This window comes from Nelumbo lutea, chromosome 4 (genome assembly GCF_056320005.1).
Source record: "Nelumbo lutea isolate HS-2025 chromosome 4, American lotus-T2T, whole genome shotgun sequence".
Lineage (NCBI taxonomy): Eukaryota > Viridiplantae > Streptophyta > Magnoliopsida > Proteales > Nelumbonaceae > Nelumbo > Nelumbo lutea.
The window spans coordinates 35893668-35899667 of NC_142687.1; positions in this window are offsets into that span (position 1 = coordinate 35893668).

Sequence of the window (6000 nt, forward strand, 5' to 3'; positions counted from 1 at the left end):
GCGTGGGTTTTCTGGAAGATCGACAAAAGACCTTCCTAAGAGTAGAGAAAGGAAAAGCCTGCAATGCTTCCAAAATACTCAAATAATTGGAAACAAAAAGCCAACGACCAATGATCGAATCATTCCTTGCAATTGTGAAATTCGGAGTTCAAAACCTGGATTCATGACAAGCTCTGATACCACTTGTCACATTCCTGTTTTGGTGCAGGGGAGAGAGAAGAAGGTAAGTTGGGTTAATGTGGGCATTTATGACACATAGGCACCATTAGGCACTATATCAGCAAAGTGCTAATAAATGCCTACCCATTTCAAGAAACTCCAAAATGAAGCTTCCTAAAACGGGAGAGGCGCATAGAAATTGATGTTTCCTTTTGCAAACATTGATATATATGGAAACAATTAGTGAGGATTTTCCTTATGGGGTGTCTATGTGGCATCGTTTGGCACCAAACACATGGAATGTAATTAGAACAAGAACTCTTTAGAGCACCAAAGCCAGGTTTCCAATATGGGTCATGTTTTGGAATTTAATAACTTCATTTCTGATATGGGCCATCTCGGTTTGGGCTCTGTAGGAAATTGTTACACCTGGTCTAATGGCAACACAATAATTAGACTAGATAGATGTTTGGTGAACCTTCTTCAATGGCAACCATATTTTAGGGGATGTTTGGAACCGTGGCCATTTTTTAAAAAAACGATGCCATGTCAGATCCACATAGGCATTTCAACAAACGCCCATATAGTTCATTGTTTAGCTTAGACGTTTATTAAAAAAGTGGGCATGCCTCGTAAATCGGGACCCCACCGATGCATGAAATGTCAAATTTGGTGCTTCATGCATCGGTGAACCGTTTCCCCCAACGGTTGACTGATTGGCGATTACGTGTATCCTATGTGGTGCTTACCCGTCAGCACATACATGAAAAACAATGATGAAAATTACCTTACCAAATTTTGAAAACATAACCTTACCAAATTCATCCATGGTGACAAGCAACGATTCCCCATGAAACAGGGAGTACTGAACCCTAAAAAAGAGGCTCGAGCCTCAAGGAATTTTGCTAACTATTAGCCAATAAGCTTTGCAATTTTAGATATAAATTTTTTTTGCAAAACTTCTTGGAAATATTTCTGAAAATCATCTCTTAGGAGTTGGGTGTACTTGTGAAACAAAGAAATATTTGTGACAACATTTGCCTTGTTCAAGAGATTACAGGAGATTTAAACAGGAAAATTCTTCAAAGTTTTGGTTTATGTAGTATCTGGATTGAGATGATTAAGCTCTATTTATAGAATTGCTGGTTCTCTGTAATTATCAATGGCTCTCCAACTGGGGTTATTTTCACTCAACTAGAGGCCTTAAACGAGGAGATCCCTTGTCTCCCAGTTTATTTCTAATAGCTGAAGAGGTGCTCAATAGAGATTTAAGAATTATTTTTCACAATGGGTATGTTCTCTATAGAGAGTGCACAACAATGACCCATGGTTTATTCGAGGTTGACACAATTACTTTTTAACTTTCAATTGCTTGAAAAGAGGCCTTCGGAATCTTGTAGAATTCATCTCTTTCAACAAGGAAAGAGCTTGCCTTGTAGTAAGGGGGCATTCGTTTTTTGGATTTTGAGAGGGGGAAAGTTGGTCAATGGAAAGCTTCCCATTGACCAAGAATCCCATGTATTTTTTTTTTCAGATTTATGTGGGGACTAGGGTAAATAACTTTCCTGCTTAGGGGGAAAGTTGCCAACACTTGAATGAGACAAAAATCCCCTTTTAATAATGGATTTTTATGGACAAAATGGTTGTTATTTTATTTATATGAGAAATAAAAGAACACGGATAAATGCATTTACTCGGATAATTATTTCTTAGGAAAAACTTACCTAGATAACTACATTTACCAGGATAAGTAATTTATTGAAAAACGAACGAGGCCTAAGTAAAAGTCAATCATTCAACGATATTCTACAGACCTAGGCACCTCTTCCACTACATCCATCTCTATCTCTTCCCTGCTTTGAACTAGAGGATCATCCCCTGCCAAAACCCTAGACTGAACTATCTTCTTTCCTTTTCTCCCCATTGAAACTAAGGCAACAACCTCCAATTCTCCCTCTTCCAAGACTGGAAAAGACTTCCAATGTTAGAGCCTAAGAAATCTAGTGTGGTGCTCCCGTCCAAATCAGCAATCTTACGGCCTTGAGATCCCTCCACCTGAGGTTATTCTCTGCAACTTTGATGAAGCCACCAATGGCGTTTCCTAACTCCTTGAGGCTCAGTTTGAAAGAAGCGCATATTTTGTATTATTTTGTATGTATTTGCACTATACATATTTGCATTTGTATTCTTTCCGAACTGAGCCTGAAGGTTTAAGGCAATAAGCATGGAGTGGTAATCCAAAAGCTCTCACTCTCCACTGCTAGATTCCTCTACCACTGCAATCTCTCTCTAGGCTTGGAATCCACCAGAACAAAGACAAGTTTCTACCTCTGATTTGACATGGGATTCTTTCTACTACCCGCAAATCTTCTAACTTTGATTCCAAGACAATTAGGAATCAGCCACCCGACACAGAGTTCACATCTCCGCCCCACAGCACATCCCCACCGTATATTGAGAACATCTCCAGATAGGAGTCAAGTTATTCGATTCAGCTTTTAACCAAATAAACCGAATGCTCACCCCTAGGCTCAAGACTCTTCTTTGAGAGCTTGGTGGTCCAACATTTGCAAAAATATTATAGATGGTGGAGAAAGGATAATGGAGAAAATGCATTTTTATCTTATGGAACCTTTGGAAAAATACAAATAAAAAATATTCAATAACTTCTCCTTTCCTCTTCAATTGTTTTAGAAAGGGCCCTAAACTTCTTGGTAGAATACCATGATACTGTTAGCAATCAAGTGGACAACACCAATAAGACTTGGAAGCACATCAAGTAGCAATAACCAGATTAAAATCAATTTTGATGCTTCTTGTACCAATGGTGGCACGTGTTTGATTGCCAATATTACAAGAAACCACCTTGCTGAAGTTGTTGATATACTAAAGCATACAATCTTGGTGTCACAATTATTAACATAACATGGCCAAAGTTTGGGCTGCTTGAGAAGCCCACAACCTGGCCTTGAACTTCAAAGATTATACTATTGTTATAGAGAGTGACTTAAAGTTCGTGATTTCCTGCTTGCAACAAGCAATTGCACCTCCTTCAAACCTCAAAAACATCATTTATCACTTTCTGGAGATGAAAGAATTGTTCGAGAATGAATTGGTGTACAAACATGTTTTTCGCGAGGCAAATCAAGCTACGTACTAGCTTGCTCATGAAGCTTAGACTAATGTTCATCACAATTATATTTCTCTTAACCTTTGTAAGCATTCATGATCTTTAGCTTTCATATATTCTAGTGATATGTTCTAGTAATTTGTGAGGACCTGCTACTCCCCCAACTTGTGTAGCCCCTCCTAGTCTTCCCAAAAAAAAAACACAATTTCAAAATGGATTATATATATACATAATGATGTAATAATATACTCAGAATGCATAATTATATTCTGTATATTGGTGTATATTTTTTATTTTGTTTAAGGAGATTTTTTTTTTTTATAAATGTAAAAAAATTTTGACTATAATACCTTCAAAACCTTATAACCAATCAATCATTATCATAAAAGTGGTAAACAAGTAGGTGATTTTTTTATCAAAATTCATGAGAGTTTTTTTTTTTCTTTTTTCTTTTTTCTTTATGAAAAGCATGAGAGAATTTTGATTGGCCAATGTTCTTCCGGTATCATACTTTTTTTTTTCACATCATAGATTTTCCCAAGTAAAAATTACTGCCATTAGTGGAATGCAATCGAGTCAAGCTGAGTTGAAGTTGACTCCATATTAAGGCTGCTCATAAGAAGACCCAACCCGACCAAACTGACCAACCCGAGTCGGCCGGGTTTTCTTCAGCACCGGTCGGTTTCGAGTTGTAAAAAATCATAAACCGATGGTTCAAGTCAGTTTCGGTTTTCATATGTGAAAACCGAAACCGATCCGAACCTAACCGACTTAGTAGTTAGTAGTTAGTACCTAGTTAGTAGTTACAACCTACTTAGTTCCTACTTAACTAAGTTGTCTCTATCCTAGTTACAACCTAACTTAATTTCTAGTCTTCTAGTTAGGAATAACATTAATGGCAAGTATTGTAAGACAACTAAACAATGATTTTTTTTGGAAAAGTTTAAAGAATCAAAGGATCCTAGTTTTAATGGTCTTTTACACCAAATAGGCAATCAATTACAATTAGAATTAGGTGTCATTTTTTACTTAGATTAGAAGATTTCTTGAAGTATACAAATTTCAGTCTTCTTTAATACAATTTGATTTTCTATTTTCTTGATAACTTCTAATCTAACTTGGTCCACCCCCTACCAATTTCAGTTTTCTTTCTCTAATAGAATTAGGTGTCATTTTTTACATCAAATTCCAATCTTCTTTCTCCAATCTACCAATTTATTACCATGGTTGAACTTAGAGCTGAAACCGACCCAAACTGACCCAACCCGACCAGGTCGGTTTTACTTAACACAAGGTCAGTTTCGGTTTCAATTTCAGGTAACCCGACCAAATCGGGTCGATTGAAAAAATCTTAGTAAACCGATCCAACCCGACCCGTGAACAACCCTACTCCATATAACTAAATTACTCCTATATTCGAATTCAAATTTAGTTCAAAATTTTAAAAGAAAGTTACATTTTTGTTATTAAAAAAATTCAAATTCGAAAAAAAGCCTAAACTTATTGAAGCTCACTGTGATTGCACCTAGTAGTGTAGCGTGGGCTGGGTCGGGCTAGCACGACCTACATTTTCGTGCTGCCCACACAGTAGTAGGTTGTGCGATTGTGCCAACACAACCCCTACAGACTGCGAGTGGAGCTGAACACAAGCTTTGGCCACGGATGTGTGGCTGCGATAAACGTGGGCAGGAGATCTAGAGTCGGTTGGTCTGCCCATATTATTTCATTTTCATTTTTTTGTTTTTACTAAAAAATCAAAAACTCAAAAATAATGAAAATTTGAAAAAAAAATACAAATGCAATGATTGCAAAAACAATTTGGAAAAAAAAATCATCTTAATTACAGTTTTATTGCATATGAATAATCAATTCATACAAAAAAATATAAAATAATTAAATAAAATTAAAAAATACTATAATAAAATGAATAAATAAATGATGTATCAGACTGTGCTATGGGGCCCATTTTACATCTCTAATTGCACACCTCATCAATTATCATTAGACCTGGCAAAAAATTGATCCAACTCGTGAACCCGACATTTAACAATTTAAAGAGTAAAGACTAAATAGAAAAAATTAAAGAATAAAAACTTCTAACAATGCATAAATAGTCCCAATTAGACTTAACAATTGTTCAAGTTTTTTTATTTTATATTTGGAATTTTAAGATTAATTCCATGGTTTTTAAAACCGAACCGGTCAGGGGTCTATTTACCAGTTCAAATGCAAAAATTTTAAAAATTAAAAAATGGTCAAAACCGTTTAAATAGTTCAAACGATTAATCGGCCAATTCAATAGTTTGCTAACCAAAATCAACGGTTTTGAGGAAAAAAGTAGTTTTGGGGGAAAATGAAACTAATCAGGTCACCAGTTCCCGGTTTTTCCAGTTCAACCATTCAGTCCAGTCTGATTTTAAAAACCATGGTTAATTCCTTTAATTTTGACAATTTTCATGTAACTTTCTTTATTTTTTTTAAAGTTCAATTATTTTTGGGATAATCCAAATTGATCCATGGGTCAACCTTAGCCCGAACATTTAGGATTAGGGTCTAACATTTGATAACCCAATTCAATCCGAAATCAACCCCAAGTATCTTGGCCCAACCCAAACCCGATCCACCCAACCCAATTGACAGGACTAAATTCATCACCCCTATTTTCAGCCCATTTTTCCGTAAAAAAAGGGGGCAAAATAAATCGCATGGAT